Below are 17025 nucleotides of genomic sequence, written 5' to 3'. Positions count from 1 at the left end.
AAGTAGAGTCACCAGTTTGGGGTACAGTTGATTTAGACCAGGGATGTCGTGGTTGTGAGATAGAGGTTGCCGAGCTTTGACTCCCATTTGCTTTTGTGTTGCTAGACATGTCGAGTTTCGATGTCATCCTAGGCATGGATTGGTTATCTTCGTACCGAGCGGTGATTGATTGTTACCGTCAGAGAGTTACGGTGTGCACCTTGAGTGGTGATTGTTTTTATTTTTTGGGAGACCGGGTTGATAGGGTCGTGTCGCTAGTTTTTGACCCTCGTAGTAGGAACAAGCTCAATGGCCTCCTTGCAACTCTTTTGGATAGTGAGAGTGACGGGGCCCGTGTTGAATTTCCAAGGGTAGTTTGCAAATACTCGGATGTCTTTCCGAGGATCTTACTAGTTTGCCACCCCACTGGGAGATCGAGTTCTCCATTGACTTAGTGCTTGTCATGGCATCAATTTCCATGGCGCTGTATAGATTTGCACCCATCGAATTGCATGAGTTGAAGATTTAACTCCAAGAGCTTTTAGACAAGGGCTTCATTCGCCCTAGTACTTCTCCTTGGGGAGCACTGGCTCCCTTTGCGAAGAAGAAGGGTGGGTCATTGCGGTTGTGTATTGATTACCGCAAGTTGAACCGAGTTACCGTTAAGAACAAGTATCCTCTACCCAGGATAGATGATTTGTTTGACCAACTTAGAGGGTTTCATTGCTTCTTGAAGATAGATTTGAGGTCTGGGTATCATCAGTTGAGAGTCCGGGAGGAGGACATCCAGAAAATGGCCTTTCGCACGCGTTATGGCCACTATGAATTTCTTGTAATGCCTTTTGGGTTAATTGATGCACCGGCTTCCTTTATGGATTTGATGAACCGGATTTTTCAAGAATACTTGGATCATTTCGTGGTTGCCCTTGTGGACGACATCTTAATTTATTCAACCTCCGAGGAGGAACATGAGGCTCACTTGCGGGTAGTGCTTGATTTGCTTATAGAGCACTAGTTATATGCCAAATTTGAGAAATGCGAGTTTTGGCTCACCACGGTGAAGTTTTTGGGTCATGTGGTGTCGAGAGAGGGGGTAACTATAGATTCCTCGAAGATAGATGCCGTACAGGATTGGGGACAACCCAAAAATGTTTTCGAGATCCGAAGTTTCTTGGGATTAGTGGGGTATTATCGATGTTTTGTAAGGGACTTCTCTAGACTAGTTGCGCCGTTGACTAGGTTGACTAGAAAGGGTGTCAAATTTGTGTGGAGTGAGGCTTGTGAAAGGTCATTCCAAGAACTTAAGACTAGATTGACTATCGCACTAGTCTTGATAATTCCGGAAAGAGGTTTGGGTTACACCGTTTATTATAATGTGTCTCGGGATGGGCATGGTTGTGTCTTGATGCAAGGGGGAAAGGTTGTGGCCTATGGTTCACGGCAATTAAAAACTCATGAGAAAAACTACCCCACCCATGATTTAGAATTAGCGGCAATAATTTTTGCCTTAAAAATTTTGAGGCATTATTTGCATGGTGAAAAGTTTGAGGTTTTCTCCGATCATAAGAGTCTAAAGTATTTGTTTTCTCAAAAAGACTTGAATTTATGCCAATGGAGGTGGATGGAATTTATGGAGGATTATGACTTCGAGTTACACTATCATCCAGGAAAGGCTAATGTAGTGGCCGATGCCTTGAGTCGGAAATCCGTGAGTAATTTGGCAAGTGTGGCCATTCAGGAATGCGTCATGCTAGGTGATATCAGCAAGTTTGATTTGCACTTGGGTGAATCCGGTGAGGGTGCAACCTTGTTTACCTTGAGTGCTCAACCTACCTTGATTAGTAGAGTCATAAGGCACAATAAGGGGACCGTGAAGGGGAGTTAATCCGTGATAAAATTTCCAACGGGAAAGAAGAGAAATGTTTGAACTTTCATTCTTTGAGTGTACGTTATTTAGACCGTTTGTTTGTACCAGAATCTTGTAGAGAGGAGGTGCTTCAAAAGTTCCATCACTCACGCCTTGCGGTACATCCAGAAGCCACCAAAATGTACCATGATCTCAATCGTCAGTTTTGGTGGAGGGGTATGAAGCGGGATGCTGCTTTATTTGTATCGAAGTGCCTTACTTGACAACAAGTGAAGGCTGAACACCAAAGACCAGTGGGTTTGTTACAGCCCTTACCAATAGCAGAGTGGAAATGGGAGCACGTTACCATGGATTTTGTAGTTGGGCTTCCTAGAACACAGCAAGACAATGATGCCATATGGGTGATTGTTGATAGGTTGACTAAGTCTACGCATTTCATTTCGATGTGCACTGGTGACTCTGTTGAGCACTTGGTAGAGTTGTACATTAGAGAGATAGTTTGACTTCATGGAGTTCCTGTAACCATTGTATTAGATAGAGACCCTTGTTTTACCGCCCGGCTGTGGCAAAGCCTTCAAGAGGCGTTTGGAACTAAGTTGACCTTTAGCACCGCTTATCATTCTCAAACCGATGGGCAGTCGGAGCGTACCATTCAGATTTTGGAGGACATGCTTAGAGCTTGCGCTCTTGATTTTAATAGGTCTTGGGAGAGGCACTTACCATTGATTGAGTTCGCCTATAACAATAGTTATCAAGCTAGCATTAAGATGGCACCATTTGAGGCCTTGTATGGCCGACCTTGTAGATCACCGGTTTGTTAGGCCGAGGTGGGTGATGCATCGTTGTTGGGTCCAGAAATTGTTAGAGAGACAACCGAGAAAGTTTCCCTCATTAGGAAGAGGTTAGCGATGGCCCAAAGCCGACAAAAGAGTTACGTCGATAAGAGAAGCCAACATTTTTTTTGAGGTTGGTGACTATGTGTTTCTTAAAATCTCAACAAGGCATGGTTTGATGAGATTCGGTAAGAGTGGTAAATTGTCTTCGAGATTCATTGGACTTTTCGAGATATTTGAGAGAATTGAGGAAGTGGCGTATCAGTTGGCTTTACCACCACAACTTGCAGGGGTTCACAACATGTTTCATGTATCTATGCTTAGGAAGTATGAGCCCGACCCTTCTCATGTGCTTGATTAGGTTAATTTGGAGGTGGATGAGGATGCCTCTTATGAAGAACGACCGGTTCAAATACCAGATACCCAGGAGCATGTGCTATGGGGCAAAACTATACCGTTGGTAAAGGTGTTGTGGAGACACCATGGGGTTGAAGAAGCAATGTGGGATGAGGCGGAAGTCCGCTCCAAGTATCCAGATTTGTTTGAAAATGCTTAGTTGTTTTAATTTGTTATATTCCCTAATGTTAGAGGAAAATGTATCAAAGTTGTTAATCACATGTTGTTATATGTATTGTTATTCTAAGCATGAAGTTGTTGTGGATTGATATTTTGCTAGAAAGCTTCATACTTATGCTTACCATAAGCGGCTGTCGTTATCGAGGTAACCATGATGATAATAGTAAATGTTGGTTGAGAATTTATTTTGTGATTTGAGACTGTAATAGAGTGATTGTGATTGCTAGAAACTCCTTGTTTGAGTAGTTGATTAAATTTCAGGGATGAAATTTCTTATGGTGGGGAGATTGTGATGACCGGTACGTAATTCGTCTTGTTCCTCTTTAAGTTATGCCGGGTATGTTGTTATTGAAAACTCTTTCTCAAAATTTTCGTTCGTATTTAATTCGATCCCAAGTGCTTCACTTGTTCCGGAGGGTGCTAGGTCAGATCCGGAGTGTCGGGAGTTGAGCTGAGCATTTTCGGGGTTGGAGAACCAGAGCCGCACATGCGGGGGCTTAGGCCGCACGTGCGGGAGAAGGGCCGCATGGGCGGAAAACAGGGGGTTGACCTGGGTGCATACTGAAATAAATGCATGTGAAGCAGCATGTATGGGAGAGAGAGGGTCGCACGTGCGGGGATGAAGGCTGCACGTGCGGGAGGCACGCTCCGTACGTGTGGTGGTAGATGAGTCCGAAATTTTTTGTTTTTCTTCTCTTTGGGTTGAGTGTATCTCACATTTGTTGTATCCTCTCTCTCTCTCTCTCTAAAAACTCTTTTCTCTCTCTTCTCTCTACATTTCCTACACCAAACAAGATCAAATCCTTGATCTCTTTAAATCCATTAGAGTTTTGCCCATACTTTCTACATCAAAGTTGGATAACTTCTCGAGGGCTACGTTGTGTGCGGTGAAAATCGAGCTTTGACATTGTTGATTTTGAGGGTTTTTATCTCATTTCTCCTTCAAAACTTGAGGTAGGGAGTTTCTTTGAGTTATATATATATTTTTGCAGGATCTAGACGATTTTCATAATCCTCCTTTGATAGCTTGAAAATTGGTTGTTGGCTCAAGAAGATGAGTGATTTTGATAGTGGGTTTATCTCTTATTCCTTTTCAAATAATCACTTGAGGATTTTGAATTATATTGATAGAAGAAGGATGTTTTTTGATGAGATTCTTTCAAATGTTTTGGAGATGTAAGGTTGTGGTGAGAAAACCTAGAAATTTAGGGGGGTTTTTAAAAGATGTTGAGGACTCATGGATGAAATGGCCATATTTTCTTTGGGTGCCAAATGAATGAATTTTTTAGAAAATTCTTATTTATGTTTATATAAATGTTGAGTTTCATGAAATATGAGAATTGTGATTTTGGAAGGTGTTGTTCAAAATATTGATATAGTCTTGAAATGACTAATTGTTGAAAATGCTCAAAATGTGGGTAATGTGTTATTCCTTGGATGAATTGGAATAAAAGTATATATATATATTCATCTTGTGAAATTGCATTGAAAAGAGGATTGAGAATTTTGATCACAATGGTAATATTGTGTGGAATGATGGAAAATGGAAGGAATGTTGCATTGCATTATTAATTGACATATTGACATATCCATTCATTTGATTATGTTAAGCTTTGAATTTAAATTTGAAAACTTTTGCATTGAGAAATGAATGTTGTGAAACAAGTTTTCATGGAATGGTTTTGGGGTAAATACGTTGGTAAGTATGGATAGGAGGTGTAGATGAAATTGATTAAGTTGGCCTAAGTATTTGGGATGAAAGATCAAAAACACGCGCGGAGGAGGTATCACTTCTTTTCCAGTGAGAGACCGGTAAAGTGGGGTTTTGGTAGTGCTAGTTATGCCTTCCTACAGACACGAACCTAGGGATTACCTGAGTCTTATTTACTGCACCTTGAGTAAATTGATAAATCTTGAGTTTGTTGAAAATATCAAAATATCAATGAACATGGTGGTTTTCAAAAGATAAGCAAATGTTATTCTCTATCTTGAGTTTGTTGAAAATATCAAAATATCAATGAACATGGTGGTTTTCAAAAGATAAGCAAATGTGATTCTCTTTCAAAAGAGAATAACATGGCATATGCATTTCATTCCTTGAGACTTGTATAAAATGTACATACTTTGTTAAAAAATTTCTACGGGGCTTTATGCTCATCCTATGAGATTTTGGTGTAGGGAAAGACGTGGTGAACTCGCCAAACTAGGGCGTGGGTGTATGTGGTGAGAGGACAAGGCTCTATTTTGTTGTGATTGTAATTTTTGCAAGCCAAGGGTTATACATGTATGGGTTCGAGAAACTACCTTTTGTGTAACCGAAACTACCTTTTGTGTAACCGGACTTAAGCCTTGGAACTTGTAAGCCCTCAAGGGCATTTATTTATTTTTGATTAATGTTCTACATGTTATAGATTCAAGTGCTAGAATTCATTGATTGTATACTCGTTGTGAAACTATTTTGTACGGCCTCATGATCTTTAATGCAAACATTGGGAGATTATTTGGGTTGCCATAAGGATTAATGGATGTTATGTTATCATATATATATTTTTGTTTTGTTGCATTACAGGTCGGTTGGGTTGGACGGATTGGACGGATCCATGATCATCCCTAATTGAAATGACACAGACAAAATTACGGGAACTAGTATCGCAATTTGCCCGAATAAAATGAAAAATTGAATGAAGGAATATATTAAATAAAGGAAGCCTAGGTATTGTAGAACTTACTGTTGTATTAAAAAAGTTATCAATAAAACTTATGAGTATTTATGTTAATTAAATGGGACTAGTTAGTAACTAACCCTATATCAAACTTCATCTATAAGAGTTAAATTTGCAACCACACACCACAAATGATGTTACATAACTATTAAACTCATATCCTAATTAAATGAAAGTTATCTGATGATGATGTTACACAACTATTAAACTCATATCCTAATTAAATGGAAGTTACCTGATTAGTGACCTGGTTATGAAATTCTGTGTGGTGCTTTGTTTTGAATTAAAGTCTTCATTGACTGATTTCTTTTCATAAATTAATTTAATTACATTATGACTTGAATTTAATGGAAGTTATGAATTATTGTGACAGCCGTATATATTGGTTTGCTTTGGCTTAAAAGTCTTACCACCACTCATTTTTATTGAAAACTGATGGCCAAGCTGTAGGGTCATATTGATTATGACCAAGAAGACCTATCGTTTCTGAAGTTGCATAGAAAAGTCTTGTTCATGGAAAAGAATTTCAATAATTGCATTAATCTGAGTAAAACAGCCCCTCCAACAACAAATTATTTTTTTTCTCCTGAAATAATGTCACATAGTATTCTAATTTAATATTAATTGAATAAAATAATAGAATTCAGTATTTTTTTGTTAAAATTTTAAGAACAACTTAATAAATATCAAATAATTAATGATATACAAGAAACATTTTTAGACCACCAAATAATCACTTCTCTCCAACACGCAGTAAAATAATTGAGGAAGCAGTCCAAAAGAAAGGACCCAATCAAAATTATAGCGTATCACGGGTAGATACGTTTCAATGAGAAAATAGTAAAGTCTGTTGTCACTCTTCCATGTCATTGCTCGTCAAATGCTTGTGATTGTTTTTGTAATTATATAATTATAGTTTTGTATTAGGCTTCGTTTGAGAATATATTATTTTATTAATTTTTTAATTTCTTAACTAAAATATAAAATTTTAATTTTTTTTGACTTCTCTCCGGTGTGCCATCTCCGTTTGTGAGAGTGTTTGAATTTCATAGGCCTATTTTGAAATTGATTTTGGTAATTTAAGCCGTTTACTTTTTAGGACTCGTTGAGTATTATAAAATTCATGTAAAAAAATCAAGATGGTCGAACATTGGTAACTATATATTTGAATCAAATTTGTATTATAAAAAACAGATGATTGTTTATAAAATTATATTTGTCGTCTATTTTTTTTTAAACAAATATAATGCAAACATATAACTATCAATATTCAATCATCTTATTTTTTATATGAATATTTTACTTAATGATTCCTTAAAAGTGTACAGTTCAAATCACCTAAATAAATGGATATTACGCTCAAATACTCTCTCAAGTTGAGATGAGAACATGAAAAAAAGTCAAATCCAAAAAAAAAAAATAAAAAAAAAAAATTTATTGTATTTGATATTACTTTTTGACTTTTTATGAAGAAAAAAAAAAGTTTAAAATGTGTAGAGAAATAAAATCTTTAATTTTTTTGTATGGCTTGTTGACTTTTTAAATTTTTTTAGTGGCTTTTTAATTTCTAAACTAAAATTCAAACTCTTCAAACAAGGCCTTAGTCCTCTAAAATTCACTTTTGTTAATTTTGCTTTTAAAATTTTCAATTTTAATCCAATTGGTCAAATTAAACGTGGTATGCTAAATCATTAACAAAATAATTATAAATTTTACCTATATTACCTAAAGTTTAACGTTTCAATTGGTCAAATTAAAGGTGGTATGCTAAATCATTAACAAAATAATTATAAATTTTACCTATATTCCCTAAAGTTTAACGTTTCGTCACTTTGGTCGCTACATTTTTAATTTTGTAAATTTTATCTATCAATATTGTAAGGCTATGCTTTTCCTTATCATAATTGTTTCAAGATCAAAATGACACAGAACTCATTGTTTCATATTAAAGGTAGTGTTCAATGACCTAATGTAGCATTAAAATGAATGTATTAAGCGAAAATTAATTAAATCTGTTTGATAATTACAAATGGTATCATTTAAAAATTTAAACAGCTTGTAAAATGTAAGAAAATTTAATTGATATGAAACTTACATAATTTTGACTAAATTTATATATACTTACATATAAACATCAAACCGTTGCCATCACTGCCACCACCATTCTTACCACCGCTGCCTCAACCATCCACCATCCTACCACAACCACCACTTTCATCACCATTATTATTGTTATCATAATGATCACCATCATTTTATTATGACCACCAGAATCGTCATTACCATTACCATCACTACTACAACAACTATTACTACAACTCCACAACTTTTGCCACCATTTCCATATCATTACTATCATTCCACCGTCACAATAACCACCATCATTACACTACCACCACTTTCCCTATTTTTTTATTTTTTTAATATATATTTTTATCTCTACTAAATTACCTCTCAACCAAACACTATTTCTCTATCTCCCCCACCATTGTCATTGGCGCTATAGATACTATTGTTTTTTTTTTTTTTTTGATCAGCAAAGAAAAAGGAAACTTTATTGATGAGAAGAGCAAAACAAGCTACAATAAACATCAATAAAGGAGGGAAGTGCAAATCATATCATAGCTATCACTCCACAATCCCAACTAGATTGACACTAAGGAGGAAGTACAATCATTTGCTAGCACTAAACCCACTGATTGGCGAGAAGCTAATCCGAAACAGGTAAAACAAAACAAAGAACAGGAAAACAAACCAACCAACTATACAACAAGGCCAAACAAGCTATAGATACTATTGTTGCCTCTATCACCACTACCTCCAATTAACTATCACAATATAAAATTGAAAAATAATAAATTTTAAATTTAATAGACATATCAAACAACTTGTTTTAATTTAACATTTAATTTTTTATTAAACAAATTTTCGGTTTAAAACATTTAGCATTCAATTTTCAGTATTTAATTTTCAATTTTCAATTTTATCAAATACAATTTTTATTAACAATTAAGACGGTCCATATGAAAATAGATCCACTTAATTCAAATTACAATAATTGAGTATGAAATTAACAAAAGAAACACAAAAGTGAGAACTCTCACTATTTTAATCAATAAAATATAAGTGGAGACGCAGCATAGCAAATTATAATTTCTTCTTCCAACTTGGGTATTATATTCTTAACCACCACTAATTTCTCACCCAAAAGTGAACAGGCTATAGGCCAAAATGGCGATGACCAAGAAGAATTGTTCTTCTCAAGTTGCATAAAAAAGTCTAGCTCATGGAAATGATTTTCAAGAAGTGCATTAATTGAAGAAAACAACCACATTCAACACGCTGTAAATAATTGAGGAAGCAGCTCTAAAGAGGACTCATCAAGAAAATTCTTCTATATTCCTTTCAATGAATAGTTATTGAATATAACGGTAATATTACGTAATGATATTATAAGGAACACTATCATTTTATTATGATCACCAGAATCATCATTACTATTACCATCACTACTACAACAACTATTACTACATCTCCACAACTTTTGTAACGCCCTCAAAATAATAACATTAAACCCATCAAATAAGACATTCATTGACAAATGAAATAACCACATTCTTCTATTCATCAGAGTTTCATTACAAAAGTATTACATGTTAACAATAAAAGCAAAAATGCCCTATGGGCTTACAGCTTTCCAAGTTAACACTTGGTTACAACAAAAGAGTGCTAACTCATCTACACATTAAGCCCTCGGCTTGAATATACATGTAATACATCAAAAAGGAACTAAAACCACAACAATCTGCTCGCCTCTAGCCTCCCAAGCTATGACCTTGGAGGTGGCATGCTACCTGTACCTGAAAATGATATTCCCATATAGGGTGAGCCACAGCCCAGTAGAAATACACTAAACCAACCATGAACAATGACTAAAAGATTAGCAATTGATAGATGGTCAACACTGATACATCCACATAAATCACATTTTATGTCATACGACTTATGAGTCAAAGTTACTTTTCATTTTCCCTTTTTTCAACAGATGAGCATATTAGCTCTATCATCATCTCAACAGATATGTATAAAAATTATATCCCACATTCACAGATAAGCATATAAGTTATATCCACATTCCCAACAGATATGTATAATAACAATATCCCACATTCACAGATAAGCATATAAGTTGTATCCACACTTTACAAAGATAAGCATATGAGCTCTATCTTCACTTCTTTAGACAAGCATATGAGCTGTATCTACGGAGTTCATCCCCTATCTTCTCCCAACACTATCCGGTTTAGAGGTACATCCCCCATCTTCCCCTAAACCGCGGAGTACATCCCCCATCTCCTCCTCTACACATAACGTATACAAACACATTGGTTCTATATACAATCACTCAATACATACAGTTAATGTATTCTATCAACCGTCAAATTCCATGACACATTCCATTAATTAGTTTCTGTTTGCCTAATCATCATGCATTGTCTACAACAATCACGACTATCCTCCACCGATAGCCCAAAGCAGTTATTTCTAAACAGAAAATAAATGCACAAATGGATATTCAATCAACATTTCAATTCGGTGTGTGATAAACAATTCAACTACACCCTTTAACCCCATGCACTTCCAATCTCAACAATTCCATTTCATTTCCTCATTTCTCACAATTAATTACCCCAATTAATCAATCAATGTAATTAGGTCATTTTCCATAATTAACATTACAACCCTTAGGTCCCATTTTCATCAATGATTCAACATTTATTCCATTTCTCTATACCAAACATGCATCTAGGTTTATTATAAATAAAATCCCATCTTTTGTAAAATTACACAAAAGTCCCAATCTTTCACAAAATTACCAAAACAACCCCAACATCTCAAAATACCAAAATTTAAAGACAAAATCCATAGAGAGGAGTAGGATATCCCTACCTCAAATTCGGAGCCCCAAGGGAGAAGATGACAAAACCCAACGTGCTCCAAATCTCGAAATTTTCAAATTAAAATGTAGCCCTCGACGATCAACAACTTTTTTGTAAAGGCCAAAGATGAGCAAATCACTCCTACTAGATCAAAACCTAGAGAGAAGGTAGAGTTCTAGAGTGAGAGGCTCAACAATGGTGTTTTTGGAAAAGTAGGAGAGAGAAGAGAAAGTGAAAAAGTGATTTGAAAAGTCAAAACATGTAACTTAAACCCAGTCGCCCCGCTTGAGCGTCAAACACCCTGCTCGAGCGTCACTCACAGACTCCTGCTCGAGCGTCAACAATCCCGCTCGATCGGCGGATACACACTCCCAGAACTTTTACAGAACCAGGTCTCCGCTCGAGCTTCCAACTCCCCGCTCGAGCGTCACTCACACAGTCCCGCTCGAGCGGCCAACTCCACGCTCGAGCGTCCAACACTGCACAGGAAATACTGGATGGGTGCAATTCCCGCTCAAGCGTCAACAACCCCGCTCGAGCGGACAGGTCAAAATCTGGACAGCTAGTTTCGGTTTCTAAACTCAACCAACCTGTAACAAACCTGCCCAACACATCCTACAACTCAAATACGAAGTAAAAAAAAAAAGATGTAAACAAGATAATAGTCAACTACCAACATCTACGGACACATGTCCGGATCACTGTACAATAAGGGTAAATCCGGGATCGCTATAACTTTTGCCGCCATTGCCACAACAGTTACTATCATTCCACTGTCACAATAACCACCATCATTACACTACCGCTGCTTTCCCCCCTTTTTTTGTAATATATATTTTTATCTCCACTACATTACCTCTTCACCAAACAGTATTTCTCTATCTCCCTCGCCATTGTCATTGGCACTATAGATACTACCGTTGCCTCCACCACCACTACTACCAATTAACTATCACAATATAAAATTGAAAAATACAATTTTAAAATAATAAAATTTAAATTTAATTTACATATCAAACAACTTGTTTTAATTTAACATTTAAATTTTTATTACACAATTTTTCAATTTAAAAAATTTAGCATTCAATTTTCAGTATTTAATTTTTAATTTTCAATTTTATCAAATACAATTTTTTTTTAACAATTTAGATGGTCCATATGAAATTAGATCCACTTAATTCAAATTACAATAATTGAGTATGAAATTAACAAAAGAAGCACAAAAGTGAGAACTCTCACTATTTTAATCAATAAAATAAGTGTAGACGCGGCATAGCAAATTATAATTTCTTCTTCCAACTTGGATATTTTATTCTTCACCACCACTAATTTCTCACCCAAAAGTGAACAAGCTATAGGCCAAATTGGCGATGACCGAGAAGACTTGTGCTTCTTAATTTCATAAAAGAGTCTAGCTCATGGAAATGATTTTCAAGAAGTGCATTAATTGAAGAAAACAACTCCATTCAACACGTTGTAAATAATTGAGGAAGCAGCTTCAAAGGGAAGCTGAAGGACTCATCAAGAAAATGATGGTCTTCTATATTCCTTTCAATGAATAGTTATTGAATATAATGGTGATATTATGTAATGAGATTATTATTTAATGAGTCATTTCACTTTGTTGTAAAAATCACGTTATGGTTGGGCTAGACTTTTCTATCTAATCTCATTTTCTAATTTTTTATCGCCCCAACATCATGTAAGACGCGAAACTTAAGCCAAAACAAGCAAGGTTATTGTTTGGATGCAATGGATATGAACTTGACCTACTTCTTTTTGGGGTATTCTACATACATTTATATATCGTTTGGTTTCTTACGAAGAAAAAAATGGGAAGATGAAAAGAAAAAAGATAAATAGAAAAGTAAGACCAAAATATAAGCCAATCCGGATTCATTTGGTAGGTTTTTATTGGTTCTACTATAGAGCTCATTTGTCTAACGCCAATCACGACCCACAATGGCTTTGATTTGAAAAGTTGGTGCACGCATCATTTTCCTAAAATGAAATAAGCAAAGAAAATAAAAGAGATGAAATAAATGAGGCAGCGATGTGTTCATAACAAATGACGCAAAATAGAAAACAGAAGCAGAGTTACAGATTCAAAATCATCCTGATTTGGGAAATTGTGATGAATGTGGTTTAGTTATAATTTAATGTAGATGGTGACGAGAGTACGACTACAGCAAGAGAATAAGCAACTGAATGATACACATCAGTAGCAGCTACACACGCATGGTGATCATGCATCAGTTCTGACACTGAGGATAACATCCCTCTCTAACTGAATCAGTTGGAGAAGTATGTATCTATAGATTGTATAGTTGTTTGTTAGAGTTGGTTAGATGGGACTTGACTTGTATATAAACAGATGTAATAGCTCATACTAGAATAAAAGTGAATTGATTCAAATCCTCTTCATGGTATCAAAGCTCTGAAAGCTCAAAAAAGTTGTGATCCTTCAGTTCTCTTTAATGGCGTCTTTTTCTTCTCTTCCCTCAAATCTTACACTTCTGATTTCTAATCTCAGTTCTTTAATTACTATTAAACCCGATTCTACAAATTACATTGTGTGGAAGATTCAGTTGTAGAACATCATTCAAGCAACCAATCTTCTTTGCTATGTTGATGGTACTCTTGCTTGTCCATCTGCAACAATCAAGGATTCAGAAGGCAAAAATGTTATCAATAATCGCATTAATCTGAGTAAAACAACCTCTCCAACAACAAATTATTTTTCTTCTCCTGAAATAATGTCACATAGTAGTCAAATTTAAAATTAATTGAATAAAAGAATTCAGTATTTTTTTGTTAAAATTTTAAGAACAACTTAATAAATATCAAATAATTAATGATATACAAGAAATATTTTTAGACCATCCAATAATCACTTCTGTCCAACACGCAGTAAAATAATTGAGAAAGCAGTCCAAATGAAAGGACCCAATCAAAATTATAGCATATCACGGGTAGATATAATGAGAAAATAGTAAAGTCTTTTGTCACTTTTCCATGTCATTGCTCGTCAAATGCTTGTGATTGTTTTTGTATTTATATAATTACAGTTTTGTATCATTTTAGATTTCGTTTGGAAATATGTTATTTTATTAATTTTTTAATTTCTTAACTAAAATATAGAAGTTAAAAAAAAAAATTTGACTTCTCACATGTTAGCCATCTCCACTTGTGACAGTGTTTGAACTTCGTAAGCCTATTTTGAAATTGATTTTGATAATTTAAGCTGTTTACTTTTTAGAACTCGTTGAATATAATATTCATGTAAAAAATCAAGATGGTCAAACATTGGTAACTACATGTTTGAAATGAATTTGTATTACAAAAAATAGATGATCATTCTTAAAATCATATTTGTTGTCTATTTTTTTTAAACAAATATAATTCAAACATATAACTATCAATATTCAATCATCTTGATTTTTTATATAAATATTTTACTCAATGAATCCTTAAAAGTGAACGGTTCGAATCACCTAAATCGATCTCAAAATGGATCTATGAAGCTCAAATACTCTCTCAAGTTGAGATGACAACATGAAAACGTCAAATCCTAAAAAAAAAAAAAATATTGTATTTGAGATTACTTTTTGACTTTTTATGGAAAAAAAAAACCTGTAAAATGTGTAGAGAAATATAATCTTTAATTTTTGTATAATTTGTTGACTTTTTAAACTTTTTTAGTGACTTTTTAATTTCTAAACTAAAATTCAAACTCTTCAAACAAGGCCTTAGTCCTCTAAAATTCAGTTTTGTTAATTTTGCCTCTGAAATTTTCAATTTTAATCCAATTGGTCAAATTAAATGTGGTATTCTAAATCATTAACAAAATAATTATAAATTTTACCTATATTCCCTAAAGTATAACGTTTCGTCACTTTGGTTGCTAAATTTTTAATTTTGTAAATTTTATCTAGTAATATTGTAAGGCTATGCTTTTCCTTATCATAATTGTTTGAAGATCAAAATGACACAGAACTCATAGTCTCATATTAAAAGGTGGTGTTCAATAACCTAAGTTAGCATTAAAATGAATGTATTAAGTGAAAATCAATTAAATCCGTTTGATAGCTACAAATGGTATCATTTAAAAATTTAAGTAGCTCTTAAAATGTAAGAAAATTTAATTGATACGAAACTTACATAATTTTGACTAAATGTATATAGACTTACATATAAACATCAAATTGCTACCATCACTGCCATTGTCACCGCCGCCGCCACCACCATTCTTACCACTGTTGCCTCAACCATCCACCACCCTACCACGACCACCACCTTTATCACCATTGTCATTGTTACCGTAAGGATAACCATCATTTTATTATGACCATCAGAATCGTCATTACCATTACAATCACTACTATAACAACTATTACTACATCTCCACAACTTTTGCCACCATTGCCAAAACCATTACTATCATTCCACTGTCATAATAACCACAATCATTACACTACAGCCGCTTTCCCTTTTTTCTATTTTTTTAAAATATATATATTTTTATCTCCACTACATTACCCCTCAACCAAACACTATTTCTCTATCTCCCCCACCATTGTCATTGGCACTATAGATACTATTGTTGCCTCCACCACCACTACCACCAATTAACTATCACAAAATAAAATTGAAAAATACAATTTTAAAATAATAAATTTAAAATTTAAAATATATATATCAAACAACTTGTTTTAATTTAACATGTAAATTTTTATTAAACAAATTTTCAATTTAAAACATTTAACATTCAATTTGCAGTATTTAATTTTTAATTTTCAATTTTATCGAGTACAATTTTTTAAAACAATTTAGATGGTCCATATGAAATTAGATCCACTTAATTCAAATTACAATAACTGAGTATGAAATTAACAAAAGAAACACATAAGTGAGAACTCTCACTATTTTAATCAATAAAATATAGGGGGAGGCGCGGCATAGCAAATTATAATTTCATCTTCCAACTTGGATATTTTATTCTTAACCACCACTAATTTCTCACCCAAAAGCGAACAAGCTATAGGCCAAATTGGCGATGACCATGAAGACTTGTGCTTCTTAAGTTGCATAAAAAAGTCTAATTCATGGAAATGATTTTCAAGAAGTGCATTAATTGAAGAAAACAACCCCATTCAACACGTTGTAAATAATTGAGGAAGCAGCTTCAAGGGGTATGACTCATCAAGAAAATGATGGTCTTCTATATTCCTTTCAATGAATAGTTATTGAATATAACGGTAATATTACGTAATGATACTATTATTTAATGAGTAATTTCACTTTGTTGTAAAAATCACAATATGGTTGGGCTAGACTTTTCTATCTAATCTCATTTTGTAATTTTTTATCGCCCGAATATCACGTAAGATGCAAAACTTCAGCCAAAACAAGCAAGGTTATTGTTTGGATGCAATGGATATGAACTTGACCTTCTTTTGGGGGTATTCTACATACATTTATACATTGTTTGGTTTCTTATGAAGAAAAAAAGGGAAGATGAAAAGAGAAAAGATAAATGGAAAAGTAAGACCAAAATATAAGCCAATCATGACTCATTTGGTAGGTTCTTATTGTTTCGACTATACAGCTCATTTGTCTAAAGCCAATCACGACCCACAATGCAACTGGCTTTGACTTGAAAAGTTGGTGCACACATCATTTTCCTAAAATGAAATAAGCAAAGAAAATAAAGGAGATGAGATAAAGGTGGCAGCGATGTGTTCATAACAAATGATGCAAAATAGAAAACAGAAGCAGAGTTACGACTTCAAAATCATCCTGATTTGGGAAATTGTGATGAATGTGGTTTAGTTATAATTTAATGTGGATGGTGACGAGAGTATTGTTGGAACAATCTTCTGTGTACAATAAATAAATTAAAACTAAATCAAACAAATAAAATAAATAACGTATCGATATTATTTTACTGAACCGAATGAATAATAAAAAGATCAAGTTGAGTGTGTGACACTCTGTCCTTAAGACAGATTCGCCCCGCTACGGTACTTACGATTAAGTGGCGTCTATCTCCCAAGATACAATGATCTTCACAAATTGTAGTAGCACTCCAAACAATTTGTACGGCG

This window comes from Camellia sinensis, chromosome 13, assembly GCF_055761805.1.
Source record: "Camellia sinensis isolate YWXY chromosome 13, ASM5576180v1, whole genome shotgun sequence".
NCBI classification, from domain to species: Eukaryota; Viridiplantae; Streptophyta; class Magnoliopsida; order Ericales; family Theaceae; genus Camellia; species Camellia sinensis.
Note: the sequence above shows the minus strand (reverse complement) of the source record.